At 47.2% G+C, this 13,963-nt stretch overlaps 9 non-coding genes across 9 annotated transcripts; all 9 read right to left on the bottom strand.

The window, feature by feature from the left end:
• Positions 1 to 2,770: 2,770 nt before the first annotated feature.
• On the bottom strand, positions 2,771 to 2,852 carry trnas-gcu. The gene has a single exon. It is a non-coding gene; the product is annotated as a tRNA-Ser (tRNA).
• A 2,322-nt stretch (positions 2,853 to 5,174) lies between these two features.
• trnas-gcu lies at positions 5,175 to 5,254 on the bottom strand. The gene has a single exon. It is a non-coding gene; the product is annotated as a tRNA-Ser (tRNA).
• A 681-nt stretch (positions 5,255 to 5,935) lies between these two features.
• Positions 5,936 to 6,008, bottom strand: trnaa-ugc. The gene has a single exon. It is a non-coding gene; the product is annotated as a tRNA-Ala (tRNA).
• A 1,280-nt stretch (positions 6,009 to 7,288) lies between these two features.
• On the bottom strand, positions 7,289 to 7,370 carry trnas-gcu. Its single transcript has one exon. It is a non-coding gene; the product is annotated as a tRNA-Ser (tRNA).
• Positions 7,371 to 8,052: 682 nt separating this feature from the next.
• Positions 8,053 to 8,125, bottom strand: trnaa-ugc. The gene has a single exon. It is a non-coding gene; the product is annotated as a tRNA-Ala (tRNA).
• Positions 8,126 to 8,806: 681 nt separating this feature from the next.
• trnaa-agc lies at positions 8,807 to 8,879 on the bottom strand. Its single transcript has one exon. It is a non-coding gene; the product is annotated as a tRNA-Ala (tRNA).
• A 526-nt stretch (positions 8,880 to 9,405) lies between these two features.
• On the bottom strand, positions 9,406 to 9,487 carry trnas-gcu. The gene has a single exon. It is a non-coding gene; the product is annotated as a tRNA-Ser (tRNA).
• Positions 9,488 to 10,169: 682 nt separating this feature from the next.
• Positions 10,170 to 10,242, bottom strand: trnaa-ugc. The gene has a single exon. It is a non-coding gene; the product is annotated as a tRNA-Ala (tRNA).
• A 681-nt stretch (positions 10,243 to 10,923) lies between these two features.
• Positions 10,924 to 10,996, bottom strand: trnaa-agc. The gene has a single exon. It is a non-coding gene; the product is annotated as a tRNA-Ala (tRNA).
• Between the last annotated feature and the right edge of the window lie 2,967 nt (positions 10,997 to 13,963).

The raw sequence follows: 13,963 nt of genomic DNA, 5'->3' as shown, positions 1-13,963 counted from the left end.
TCTTTGGTCTGTAGATAAACTGGTTAAACTGGCTTAAAGTTTGCATCATTGGGGGCGTGGCCTCTTTGACTGACAGGTGGTAGCTCTCTGCTCAGCTTCACCTGAACTGGACCATGTTTGTGCTGTTACTAATAACACGTCTGCTGTGAGGTCGCTGTACTAACATACCGTCCAACAAGGCGACAGCTTTACTGAGTCAAATTTGAGGATTTTGATTGGATGCTACTGAACACTGATCAGGAAGTATCTGTGTGAGGTCATCATCTCAGCATGTGAACTTTTTAATCTGACAGTGAAAATGTAGTAAAGGAGGGTTCAAACGAACGGGAATGTAAGTATGCCGTAACAAAAGTAAAACTCTGACAGATAATTCTGCTTTATTAAGGGAGGAAGCTGAAGGTAATACATGTTGTGGCTCGTGAAAAAGCAACACTGACAGAAATGTGAAATGATAAAAAAAAGATGTATTCCCGCAGTGCCTTTCAATTCAGTTCAATTTTATTTATATAGCTCCAAATCACAACAGCAGTCGCCTCAAGGTGCTTTATATTGTACAGTAGACCCTACAATAATAGATACAGAGAAAAACCCAACAGTCATATGACCCCCTATGAGCAGCACTTTGGCGACAGTGGGAAGGAAAAACTCCCTTTTAACAGGAAGAAACCTCCAACAGATCCAGGCTCAGGGAGGGCGGGGCCATCTGTTGCGACCGGTTGGGGTGAGAGAAGGAAGACGGGATAAAGACTAGGGATGGGTACCGGTATGGCACCGGTTCTGGCATAAACAGTAGTAACCAGACCGAAAAGCAGCGCACATTTCGGTGCTTTTTTCCCCCCCTGAGATGTCATACACTTTGGATTCTAGCCAATCATTTTACGTTTCCGAGGATAGTAGGCGGGCCCAGGTACGTACGTTCTTTTAGAGCAGAGCTACAGATTAAAAATGCCCAAGGCGAAGCGGTCAAAGTCTGGCTGTACTTCACAGCAAAAGATGCAAACTCAGCAGCCTGCAACAAGTGCTTTAAGCTGATACTGTGATACTGTCAAAGGAGGTAGCACCTCGAATCCGATGAAACACCTGGTGACGCATAGCGTTTTGTTAAAAGCCAAGAAATGCGCCGTACTTGATAGCTTGCTGCGAGACCTCACACCGAGCACATCTACTGCGGGTGTGGTGCCTGTTATCGGACCCGGAGTTAGCAACATCCCCCAAAAACCCGAAGAGGAGAGTCCTGGCCCCTAGCCCTGCCAGTGTAGCAGAAATGATGAGGATGATGATGCAGCAGCAGCCGTTCTTCTCTGCGTGAGGAGCTTCATGTTGTTCGTGTGTAATTTACATTGAGTAGGCTAACCACGTTATTACATTAATGCATGTAAGGTGAACTAGCAAACACCGTTGTAGTTACATGCGGCTGTCTTCTTGTTTGATGGCAGATACTCCCTTCACCCGGGCCAAAAAGGCTAAAATGACCAAAGAAAAAGTGGAAAACAGCTAAACATGAGAGGTTTTTGGACAAAGTTTGTGTTTTTTCCATTGTTTAAGCACTGCTTCCAGCCAAGAGTGATACCATATATGCCCCATAGCTGCAGAAAAGGCTAACATTGTTATCTTTTTACAAAAAAACAGCTAAACATGAGAGGTTTTTGGACCAATTTTGTGTTCTCCATTCTTCAAGCACCGGTTTGAGCACCGTTTCAAAAGTACCGGTTTGGTACTGGTATCGGATAAAACCTAAACGATACCCATCCCTAATAAAGACATGCTGTGGAAGACGGACAGAGATTAATAACAAGCATGATCCAGTGCAGAGAGGTCTGTTAACACATAGTGAGTGAGAAAGGTGACTGGAAAGGAAAAACTCAATGCATCATGGGAATCCCCCGGCAGCCTACGTCTATTGCAGCATAACTAAGGGAGGATTCAGGGTCACCTGGTCCAGCCCTAACTATATGCTTTAGCAAAAAGGAAAGTTTGAAGCCTAATCTTGAAAGTAGAGATAGTGTCTGTCTCCTGAATCCAAACTGGATTCAACAAGTAAGCCTGCAGTGTGAGAGCGAAGTGCTCTAATAGGGTGATATGGTACTACAAGGTCATTAAGATAAGATGGGGCCTGATTATTTAAGACCTTGTATGTGAGGAGCAGGATTTTGGATTCTGGATTTAACAGGAAGCCAATGAAGGGAAGCCAAAACAGGAGAAATCTGCTCTCTCTTTCTAGTCCCTGTCAGGACTCTTGCTCTTGCATGTAACAGAGGCCACACATAATAGAGGACCTACTGATCTCCAAGGGCCTGAGCATTTCAAAGGTTACTGTGTCTGATGTGGGCGTGTCTGATCATTACTGTGTTTTCTTTGAAAGGAAAATCTTAGCCCACATAAATATATCAACAACAGTGATCACAAAACGGTGTATAACTGAACACAGTAGTAGTTTTTAACCAGGTCTTCCCATTAACACCTGACCTGTCCAGAGGGTCAGTCAATGAGCTCGTCAATAGCTTCAATGCTAAAATGTTAAATGTAATGGACACTATTGCTCCCATTAAGGTGAAGGTTATCTCTGGAAGGAAAAAGTCTCCATGGAGAAACTCCACACTGGTGAAAAACGAAAAAAGAGAGTGTAGGAAAGCTGAGCGCAGATGGAGAAAAACAAACCTCCAGGTTCATTATGACATCTATAAAGAGAAACTTCACAATTATAATTTACGAGGAAATTACAGCCAATCTTACACTGACAAGATGCATCAACATAAGCAGAAAGAGCTCTCGACGAGGATGGGATTCGAACCCACGCGTGCACAGCACAATGGATTAGCAGTCCATCGCCTTAACCTCTCGGCCACCTCACCTGCCGCACACCGCACTTTGCCAGTAGCATTGGGAATTGACGAGGGATAATGTGTGAGCTGATCGCTGGTGTATGGACGCAGGGAGATTGACTCCAGATCCCCGACGAGGGGCTGCGTAACACTTTTTACAGGACGCACTCGATGACGCAGACTGGGGCATGTTCAGGAACAGCTCCGATGATGATGTCAACGTGTTTACGGAAGCGGTTGTGGGATTCATCGGGAAACTAGCGGATGATACCGTGGAGACAAAGACTATCACAACGTTTCCCAACCAGAAGCCGTGGGTGGATAAAACCATCCGCGACGCTCTGAGATCCCGCACCGCTGCCTACAACACGGGACTCATGACGGGGGACATGGACCCGTACAAAGCCGCGTCATATAACGTGCGGAGGGCGGTGAAAGAGGCGAAGCAGCGCTACGGGAGGAAACTAGAGTCACAACTCCAACAGAGTGACTCTAGGAGCCTGTGGCGGGGACTAAGGACAATAACGGACTATAAAGCACCAACAACCGGTATGACGAACGCGGCCGTGACTCTGGCAGACGAGCTGAACACTTTCTATGCTCGCTTCGAGGCTGCAGCTAAGGACTCCAACGATGCTAGTGTTAGCGGCGCTAACGGCTGCAGACAGGAAGATACTGCCAGCACCGGAAACGTGCTCGTCATCTCCGAGCATGAAGTAAGGAGAGCCTTCAAGAGAGTGAACACCAGGAAAGCAGCAGGCCCAGACGGCATCCCAGGTCGTATCCTAAGAGACTGCGCATACCAGCTAGCTCCTGTGTTCACTGAGATATTCAACATCTCTTTATCTCAGTCGGTGATCCCCACATGCTTCAAAGAGTCCATCATTGTTCCTGTCCCGAAGAAACCCCACCCTGCTTCTCTCAATGACTATCGCCCTGTAGCCCTCACCTCAGTAGTGATGAAGTGCTTTGAACGCCTGGTCAGAGACTTCATCATTTCTTCACTACCAGACACACTGGACCCACTACAGTTCGCTTACCGTCCAAATCGTTCCACAGACGATGCCATCTCTCATCTCCTCCACACATCACTCACTCACTTGGACACTAGAAGGGGGAATTATGTTAAAATGCTCTTCATAGACTACAGCTCTGCATTTAACACCATAATTCCCTCCACACTCACCACCAAGCTGGAGCATCTGGGACTCAGCTCATCTATGTGTCTGTGGATCTCCAACTTCCTAACTGGCAGACCACAGGCAGTAAGGATGGGCGGACATGTCTCAGCCTCCACCACTCTCAGCACTGGAGCCCCCCAGGGGTGTGTTCTGAGCCCCCTGCTGTACTCTTTGTACACATATGACTGTGTGGCCACTACCAGCTCCACCACCATCATCAAGTTTGCTGACGACACCGTCGTGGTGGGCCTGATCTCTGATAACAACGAGACGGCCTACCTGAAGGAGATTAGGAATCTGGAGAACTGGTGCCAGAGGAACAACCTCCTTCTAAACGTCAGTAAGACAAAGGAGTTGATAGTGGACTTCAGCACTAAGCAGGGAGGAACTACCAGACCCCTGTCATCAACGAGTGCCCAGTGGAGAGAGTGGACAGCTTCAAATACCTCGGAGTTCACATCACGCAGGACCTGTCATGGTCCTGTCACATCAACACCGTGGTGAAAAAGGCCCGTCAGCGTCTCTACCACCTCAGACGCTTGAGAGACTTCCAACTGCCCTCCAAGGTGCTCAGGAACTTTTACTCGTGCACCATAGAGAGCATCCTGACGGGAAACATCTTAACCTGGTTCGGGAACAGCACCATGCAGGACAGACGAGCTCTACAGAGGGTTGTGCGGTCAGCTGAGCGCACCATCCGCTCCGAGCTCCCTGACCTGCACTCAATCTACAGCAGGCGGTGCTGGACCAAGGCCAGGAAGATCGTGAAGGACCTCAGCCATCCCAACAACAGACTGTTCTCTCTGTTGAGGTCAGGAAAGCGATTCCGCTCCCTGAAGACCAACACAGAGAGACTGAGGAGGAGCTTCTTCCCGCAGGCGATACGGTCTCTCAATCACACCACAGTACTGACCCACACATACAGTTCTTAACACACTGGACATTCTGGACATTGTTTTCACTTCATTACTTAAATCACGCTGCTGTTATTGTGTATATATTTATTTATATTTTTCATACATTCTTATAGTTCTATATTGTGTATTTTGTTGTACAGTTATTTTATTTTCAACTTTAATTTATATATTTTATCTTATTCTCCCAGTTAAATTTACCCTTCATTCTAATTTGTTGTACAGTTATTTCATTTTTAACCTTAATTTATATCTCTCGACGAGGATGGATTCGAACCCACGCGTGCACAGCACAATGGATTAGCAGTCCATCGCCTTACCTCTCGGCCACCTCATCTGCCGCACATCGCTCTTTGCCAGTAGCATTGGGAATTGACGAGGGATAATGTGTGAGCTGATCGCTGGTGTATGGACGCAGGGAGATTGACTCCAGATCCCCGACGAGGGGCTGCGTAAACTTTGGTAGAAGCCTGGAGTGATGCTGGCTTCTTCTTTGAGCCTGTTCTTCTTGGGGGTTGCCAGAGTGGATCGTCTGCCTCCATCTCACCCTGCCCCTAGCATTCTCCTCTGTCACACCAACCCTCTGCATGTCCTACTTGGCTACGTCTATGAACGTTGTCTTTGGTCTTTCTCTTATTCTCCTGCCCAGCAGCTCCGTATTTAACACCCTTTTCCCAGTATATCTTATATCCCTCCTCTGCACATGTGCAAATCACCTCAGCCTTGCTGGCCTAACGTCGTCTGCAAACGGCTCAACCCCAGCTGTCCCTCGCACATGGTCATTTCGCATCTGTTCCATCCTGGACACTCCCAAGCAAAAGCTTATCATCTTCAACTCTGCAGACTCCATCTGTGCCACACATCAGAGCAGCTCTCACTACCATCTTCTAAAGCTTGCCTTTCGCACTTGCTGCTATCCTTGTGTGACAAATCACCCCTGAATTTGCTCTCCACCCACACCCAATGGATTGGCTACACATTTGGCTTTGGGTCTCCTCGCGGATGTGCAAAAGTGTCCTGGAGAATGCGGGTATCGATCCCGCTGCCTCTCACATGCAAAGCGAGCGCTCTACCATTTGAGCTAATTCCCCATTGAGGGTTGAGCGCTGCAGCTTCATCGTGCCATACGGAGCCTCAGCTCAGGTGGAACTAATCACAACACCCCCCTTTCAATGTTTTCTGGGCATGTCAACTACAACAAGACCCTTTGGTGCAATCGTAACTCACACGAGACATTTCCGAGCGATTCAAGTCTGGGCCCTACGCAGTACGCCAGGAGAGTGTCACTGGAAGCCCCTTTCAGCTGCTTCTGGAGAAAAGAGATGTCAGACTGGGCCGGGGGACTCTTTGCTGCCATCGGCCAGTATTGTGAGGGTAAGAGGGGAGACAATCACTTCATATGGTCAAAGATTGATGAGGTTTGAAGCCAGCGTTAACATGGTAGTACCTGAAAGGTAGTGAGCGGAGAAGTGCAAATAAACCTGGGGTGTACAACATCAGGCCTCGAGGGCCGGTGTCCTGCAGGTTTTAGGTAGAACCCTGGGTCAACACACCTGAATCAAATGATTAGTTCATTACCAGGCCTCTGGAGAACTTCAAGAAATGTTGAGGAGGTAATTTAGCCATTTGAATCCCCTATGATGGATCAAGAATACATCTGAAACCTGCAGGACACCGGCCCTCGAGGCCTGGAGTTCGACACCTGTGAAATAAAGACTTGCCAAAGGAAGCCACATGCATTCAATTGGGACACTGACTAGCAAAGTGTCAAATGGAGAATTCGGGTGTCGATCCCGCTACCTCTCGCATGCTAAGCGAGCGCTCTACCATTTGAGCTAACTCCCCTGTGCCACATGTCTTACTTATTACAGGCTACACTTTGTCCATACTTGTTGTATGATCAAAATAGGGAAGGGGCACAAATCCTGAAATCTGCAAAGCGCCCAGGAGGTGGCTGAGAGACTAAGGCGGCTCGCTGACAATCCACTGTCATGCTAACGTGACTGAATGCCATCAGCCTTAGAGACAGACTGAGGAGACTGGACATCCAAGGGACTGTGGACTAGAGCCACTGCTAATTCACATTGAATGAAGCCAACTGAGGGAGGTGGTTCTAATCAATATGCTTACCGACCTCCTCCCCTTGGTTTTCAGTGTAGGGCAAGTGGGCCATTAGGAATGTTGCTATTCTGGAAGCAGAACGTCTTTCTGCTACTGTATTAGCAGACCATTGTCTTTAACATGACCTGTGCAACAAGACCACATGGTGAACTAAAGTGAAGACTGAGCCAAAGAAGAGCATTGCATCATGCCTGCTTTGGCAGCCAATCTTACACTGACAAGATGCATCAACATAAGCAGAAAGAGCTCTCGACGAGGATGGGATTCGAACCCACGCGTGCACAGCACAATGGATTAGCAGTCCATCGCCTTAACCTCTCGGCCACCTCATCTGCCGCACACCGCTCTTTGCCAGTAGCATTGGGAATTGACGAGGGATAATGTGTGAGCTGATCGCTGGTGTATGGACGCAGGGAGATTGACTCCAGATCCCCGACGAGGGGCTGCGTAACACTTTGGTAGAAGCCTGGAGTGATGCTGGCTTCTTCTTTGAGCCTGTTCTTCTTGGGGGTTGCCAGAGTGGATCGTCTGCCTCCATCTCACCCTGCCCCTAGCATTCTCCTCTGTCACACCAACCCTCTGCATGTCCTACTTGGCTACGTCTATGAATGTTGTCTTTGGTCTTTCTCTTATTCTCCTGCCCAGCAGCTCCGTATTTAACACCCTTTTCCCAGTATATCTTATATCCCTCCTCTGCACATGTGCAAATCACCTCAGCCTTGCTGGCCTAACGTCGTCTGCAAACGGCTCAACCCCAGCTGTCCCTCGCACATGGTCATTTCGCATCTGTTCCATCCTGGACACTCCCAAGCAAAAGCTTATCATCTTCAACTCTGCAGACTCCATCTGTGCCACACATCAGAGCAGCTCTCACTACCATCTTCTAAAGCTTGCCTTTCGCACTTGCTGCTATCCTTGTGTGACAAATCACCCCTGAATTTGCTCTCCACCCACACCCAATGGATTGGCTACACATTTGGCTTTGGGTCTCCTCGCGGATGTGCAAAAGTGTCCTGGAGAATGCGGGTATCGATCCCGCTGCCTCTCACATGCAAAGCGAGCGCTCTACCATTTGAGCTAATTCCCCATTGAGGGTTGAGCGCTGCAGCTTCATCGTGCCATACGGAGCCTCAGCTCAGGTGGAACTAATCACAACACCCCCCTTTCAATGTTTTCTGGGCATGTCAACTACAACAAGACCCTTTGGTGCAATCGTAACTCACACGAGACATTTCCGAGCGATTCAAGTCTGGGCCCTACGCAGTACGCCAGGAGAGTGTCACTGGAAGCCCCTTTCAGCTGCTTCTGGAGAAAAGAGATGTCAGACTGGGCCGGGGGACTCTTTGCTGCCATCGGCCAGTATTGTGAGGGTAAGAGGGGAGACAATCACTTCATATGGTCAAAGATTGATGAGGTTTGAAGCCAGCGTTAACATGGTAGTACCTGAAAGGTAGTGAGCGGAGAAGTGCAAATAAACCTGGGGTGTACAACATCAGGCCTCGAGGGCCGGTGTCCTGCAGGTTTTAGGTATAACCCTGGGTCAACACACCTGAATCAAATGATTAGTTCATTACCAGGCCTCTGGAGAACTTCAAGACATGTTGAGGAGGTAATTTAGCCATTTGAATCCCCTATGATGGATCAAGAATACATCTGAAACCTGCAGGACACCGGCCCTCGAGGCCTGGAGTTCGACACCTGTGAAATAAAGATTTGCCAAAGGAAGCCACATGCATTCAATTGGGACACTGACTAGCAAAGTGTCAAATGGAGAATGCGGGCGTCGATCCCGCTACCTCTCGCATGCTAAGCGAGCGCTCTACCATTTGAGCTAACTCCCCTGTGCCACATGTCTTACTTATTACAGGCTACACTTTGTCCGTACTTGTTGTATGATCAAAATAGGGAAGGGGCACAAATCCTGAAATCTGCAAAGCGCCCAGGAGGTGGCTGAGAGACTAAGGCGGCTCGCTGACAATCCACTGTCATGCTAACGTGACTGAATGCCATCAGCCTTAGAGACAGACTGAGGAGACTGGACATCCACGGGACAGTGGACTAGAGCCACTGCTAATTCACATTGAATGAAGCCAACTGAGGGAGGTGGTTCTAATCAATATGCTTACCGACCTCCTCCCCTTGGTTTTCAGTGTAGGGCAAGTGGGCCATTAGGAATGTTGCTATTCTGGAAGCAGAACGTCTTTCTGCTACTGTATTAGCAGACCATTCTCTTTAACATGACCTGTGCAACAAGACCACATGGTGAACTAAAGTGAAGACTGAGCCAAAGAAGAGCATTGCATCATGCCTGCTTTGGCAGCCAATCTTACACTGACAAGATGCATCAACATAAGCAGAAAGAGCTCTCGACGAGGATGGGATTCGAACCCACGCGTGCACAGCACAATGGATTAGCAGTCCATCGCCTTAACCTCTCGGCCACCTCATCTGCCGCACACCGCTCTTTGCCAGTAGCATTGGGAATTGACGAGGGATAATGTGTGAGCTGATCGCTGGTGTATGGACGCAGGGAGATTGACTCCAGATCCCCGACGAGGGGCTGCGTAACACTTTGGTAGAAGCCTGGAGTGATGCTGGCTTCTTCTTTGAGCCTGTTCTTCTTGGGGGTTGCCAGAGTGGATCGTCTGCCTCCATCTCACCCTGCCCCTAGCATTCTCCTCTGTCACACCAACCCTCTGCATGTCCTACTTGGCTACGTCTATGAACTTTGTCTTTGGTCTTTCTCTTATTCTCCTGCCCAGCAGCTCCGTATTTAACACCCTTTTCCCAGTATATCTTATATCCCTCCTCTGCACATGTGCAAATCACCTCAGCCTTGCTGGCCTAACGTCGTCTGCAAACGGCTCAACCCCAGCTGTCCCTCGCACATGGTCATTTCGCATCTGTTCCATCCTGGACACTCCCAAGCAAAAGCTTATCATCTTCAACTCTGCAGACTCCATCTGTGCCACACATCAGAGCAGCTCTCACTACCATCTTCTAAAGCTTGCCTTTCGCACTTGCTGCTATCCTTGTGTGACAAATCACCCCTGAATTTGCTCTCCACCCACACCCAATGGATTGGCTACACATTTGGCTTTGGGTCTCCTCGCGGATGTGCAAAAGTGTCCTGGAGAATGCGGGTATCGATCCCGCTGCCTCTCACATGCAAAGCGAGCGCTCTACCATTTGAGCTAATTCCCCATTGAGGGTTGAGCGCTGCAGCTTCATCGTGCCATACGGAGCCTCAGCTCAGGTGGAACTAATCACAACACCCCCCTTTCAATGTTTTCTGGGCATGTCAACTACAACAAGACCCTTTGGTGCAATCGTAACTCACACGAGACATTTCCGAGCGATTCAAGTCTGGGCCCTACGCAGTACGCCAGGAGAGTGTCACTGGAAGCCCCTTTCAGCTGCTTCTGGAGAAAAGAGATGTCAGACTGGGCCGGGGGACTCTTTGCTGCCATCGGCCAGTATTGTGAGGGTAAGAGGGGAGACAATCACTTCATATGGTCAAAGATTGATGAGGTTTGAAGCCAGCGTTAACATGGTAGTACCTGAAAGGTAGTGAGCGGAGAAGTGCAAATAAACCTGGGGTGTACAACATCAGGCCTCGAGGGCCGGTGTCCTGCAGGTTTTAGGTATAACCCTGGGTCAACACACCTGAATCAAATGATTAGTTCATTACCAGGCCTCTGGAGAACTTCAAGACATGTTGAGGAGGTAATTTAGCCATTTGAATCCCCTATGATGGATCAAGAATACATCTGAAACCTGCAGGACACCGGCCCTCGAGGCCTGGAGTTCGACACCTGTGAAATAAAGATTTGCCAAAGGAAGCCACATGCATTCAATTGGGACACTGACTAGCAAAGTGTCAAATGGAGAATGCGGGCGTCGATCCCGCTACCTCTCGCATGCTAAGCGAGCGCTCTACCATTTGAGCTAACTCCCCTGTGCCACATGTCTTACTTATTACAGGCTACACTTTGTCCATACTTGTTGTATGATCAAAATAGGGAAGGGGCACAAATCCTGAAATCTGCAAAGCACCCAGGAGGTGGCTGAGAGACTAAGGTGGCTCGCTGACAATCCACTGTGTTTTCTGTTAGCGTCTGAAACTGAAGTTGATCTAAGAATATGTCCTGTTCCTCTGAGGTTTGAGCACATTCTGATTTATACAATTTATCATAAAATTCTCTAAAGCTGTCATTAATTTCCAATGGATCTACTGTTATATTCCCTGAAGAGGTCTTTATACTATTAATTGCTCTTTCACTCTGCATTTTCTTAATTCTCCATGCCAAAAGTCTACCTGCTTTCTCTCCTTGGTCATAATAATATTGCTTCAGCCACATTAGACTTTTTGCTGCTGCATCAGATGATAATTTATTATATTCAGTTCTCAGATGTAGCAACTCACTTTGTTTTGTTGAGTCGTAACTAACGTTTAAGTCCAATTCCAAAGATTTAATCTGTTTATCCAGGGTTTCCATTCGCTTTCTTTGCTGTTTATTCTTTGTACTCGTAAAGCTAAGAATTTCACCTCTAATATATGCTTTGAATCCTTCCCATCTCCCTAAGGCACAAGTTTGATCTGTATTTAACTCAAAGTAATTTTCTGTTTTCTCCTCTATAAATTTAACAAATTCAGGATTCTGCAGCCATTTTGTTTGAAGCCGCCAGTGAGGGGGGTTATGGATAAACTTTCCTAGATGGATACTCAGTGAGTGAGCTGCATGATCACTGATCACTATGCTGACACTGTTTGATCCTTGATAAACGTTCTCTTGAGACAAGAAAGTAATCTATACGTGAGCGGGATTTATGTATACTTGAATGACAGGAGAATCTAGTCCTCTAGTTTGTGCTTTATATGTATCTGAACCTGTTGAGCGATCTATACTCGGATTGAGAGTACAGTTAAAGTCTCCTCCAAGCATATACAGTCCTTGCAAAGCAGATAAAGTAAGAAACAGATCTTCAATAAATTTGGGCTTATTTTCATTTTGGCCATTGAGACTCACCAAGTTTAAAGTAATAGAAAGGATGGTACCCTGAGTGAGTACGTACCTACCAGCAGGGTCTTTTATTATTTTCGTCATTTGGGATGGTATGCTTCTATGAATCAAAATAATTACACCTCTCGCATAGTTATTGTATGATGCGTGGATCACCTGGCCAGGCCATCTGTTCCTCACAGACTTTAGTTCACAGTCTGTCAGATGTGTTTCTTGAAGAAAAACTATTTTTGATTTCAATTGCTTGATCCTGCTTATAACCTGTTTCAGTTTGATCAGTTTCCTGAGACCCCGGACATTCCACCTAGTGACTTTTATGTCAGAGATATTGCGGGTGTTTAGTTGGTCCATACTTGGAGTTTTCATTCTGTAATATTAAGATAACAACACGTGATGCTGATGTCAAGTAAACAAAAGTGACAAGTAAACTTTGAATAAAATAAAATAGAGAAATAAATAGAGAAAAAAAAAACCTGGCATTGACCCATAACACTTAAAGTCCCCCCCTCCCTTACTCAGAGTAGTAAACTAGGGGCTGTGCTATTCCACTACAAAGGGGAATAGCTGAACTACAAGAACCCAACCCAACTAAAGCAACAGTGGTGTCCGTCAACCATGCACACACCATATTCAAACATAACATAAACATAACAAACCCATATGTGTTAACATATCAGACTAGCCACTAAATTAGAATAATTCCATGGCAGTGTCCTTTTTGTAACTTACAGAATCCCACTTGAAAGGATAAAAGTTAAACCAAAGTAGGTAACATTGTTGTGTTCAAGAGGGAGAAAGAGAGAAAAAAGAAAAACAAACAAAAAATTACGTTTGTAGTGGCGTTATTAAAACGTAATGGAAGAAGCTCTAAAAAAGAAAAAAAAGCTTCCTGTGTCCAATAACATGGCAAGTCAATGAGTAGCAAAAAGCCAAATATTATAACTGAGTGAAAATACAGATTTTTACAGCTCGTCTATTAGTTATGAGCAGCTGATTCTGCAGTTCAGGGAGTGAAACGCTCACCGCTACAGTTAGTCCTGTCCAGTGTGTCTACGGTGGAAATCCTTGGCCTCCTTTGGAGATGAAAACAGGCGTATCTTCCCATCGTGGAGGATCCTCATCTTGCATGGATTATATTGAAAACCGCGGAACACTCCTTCGTCGGCAAACACTTTTCTGATCGCGTTGAACTCGGTTCGCTGCCGGATGGTCTCAGCTGAGAAATCTTGGGCAAAAAAGAGTTTGTTTCCGTCGTGCTCGATGTTACTGTGTTTTGTGGAGCGGAAAACAAACTCCCGATCTTGGAAGTTCAGGAATCGGATAAGGACAGCTCTGTGTTGGTTTGGCTTTGGAGGTGCTAGGATGCGGTGAGCCCTCTCAATAACGAACGATCTGTCTGTCTCAAGCCAGCGCGGTAACATCTCCCTTATAAACTCCAGCAGTGGCCGCTGACCCTCGGCGCCCTCCCGGAGGCCAAATAGCCGCAGGTTCTTCCTTCGGCCCCGGTTCTCCAGGTCATCGGTTTTTGCCTCCAGGTAGGATATCCGCTTCATGGCACTGCTGAGATCGGCCACGCTCTTTCCCAGGAGCTCCTCTGCCGACATTATTCTATTTTCAGCTTCCGCCAGTCGTGTAGCATTTGCAGCAACATTTTGCTTTACCTCCGTCATGTTTGTCTCCAAAGCAGCAACTGGCTTCGTCATTTCGCCCATATGGTTATCTATGCTGTCCAGTTTAGTTCCGAATACACTAAACTCGGAGCACAATGACCGAAGTTCAGCTAACACCGTGCTAAGGTCACCCATGCTACTAGTGCTAGCAGCTCCCTCGCTGTTTTCAGGCGTTGCCAAAATATCGGTTTTAACTGGTTTTTGGGAACCGCGTTTTCGGGTGAAAATATC

This window comes from Simochromis diagramma, unplaced genomic scaffold, assembly GCF_900408965.1.
Source record: "Simochromis diagramma unplaced genomic scaffold, fSimDia1.1 OVJJ01000038.1, whole genome shotgun sequence".
Lineage (NCBI taxonomy): Eukaryota > Metazoa > Chordata > Actinopteri > Cichliformes > Cichlidae > Simochromis > Simochromis diagramma.
This window is presented reverse-complemented; position numbering and strand designations above follow the sequence as displayed.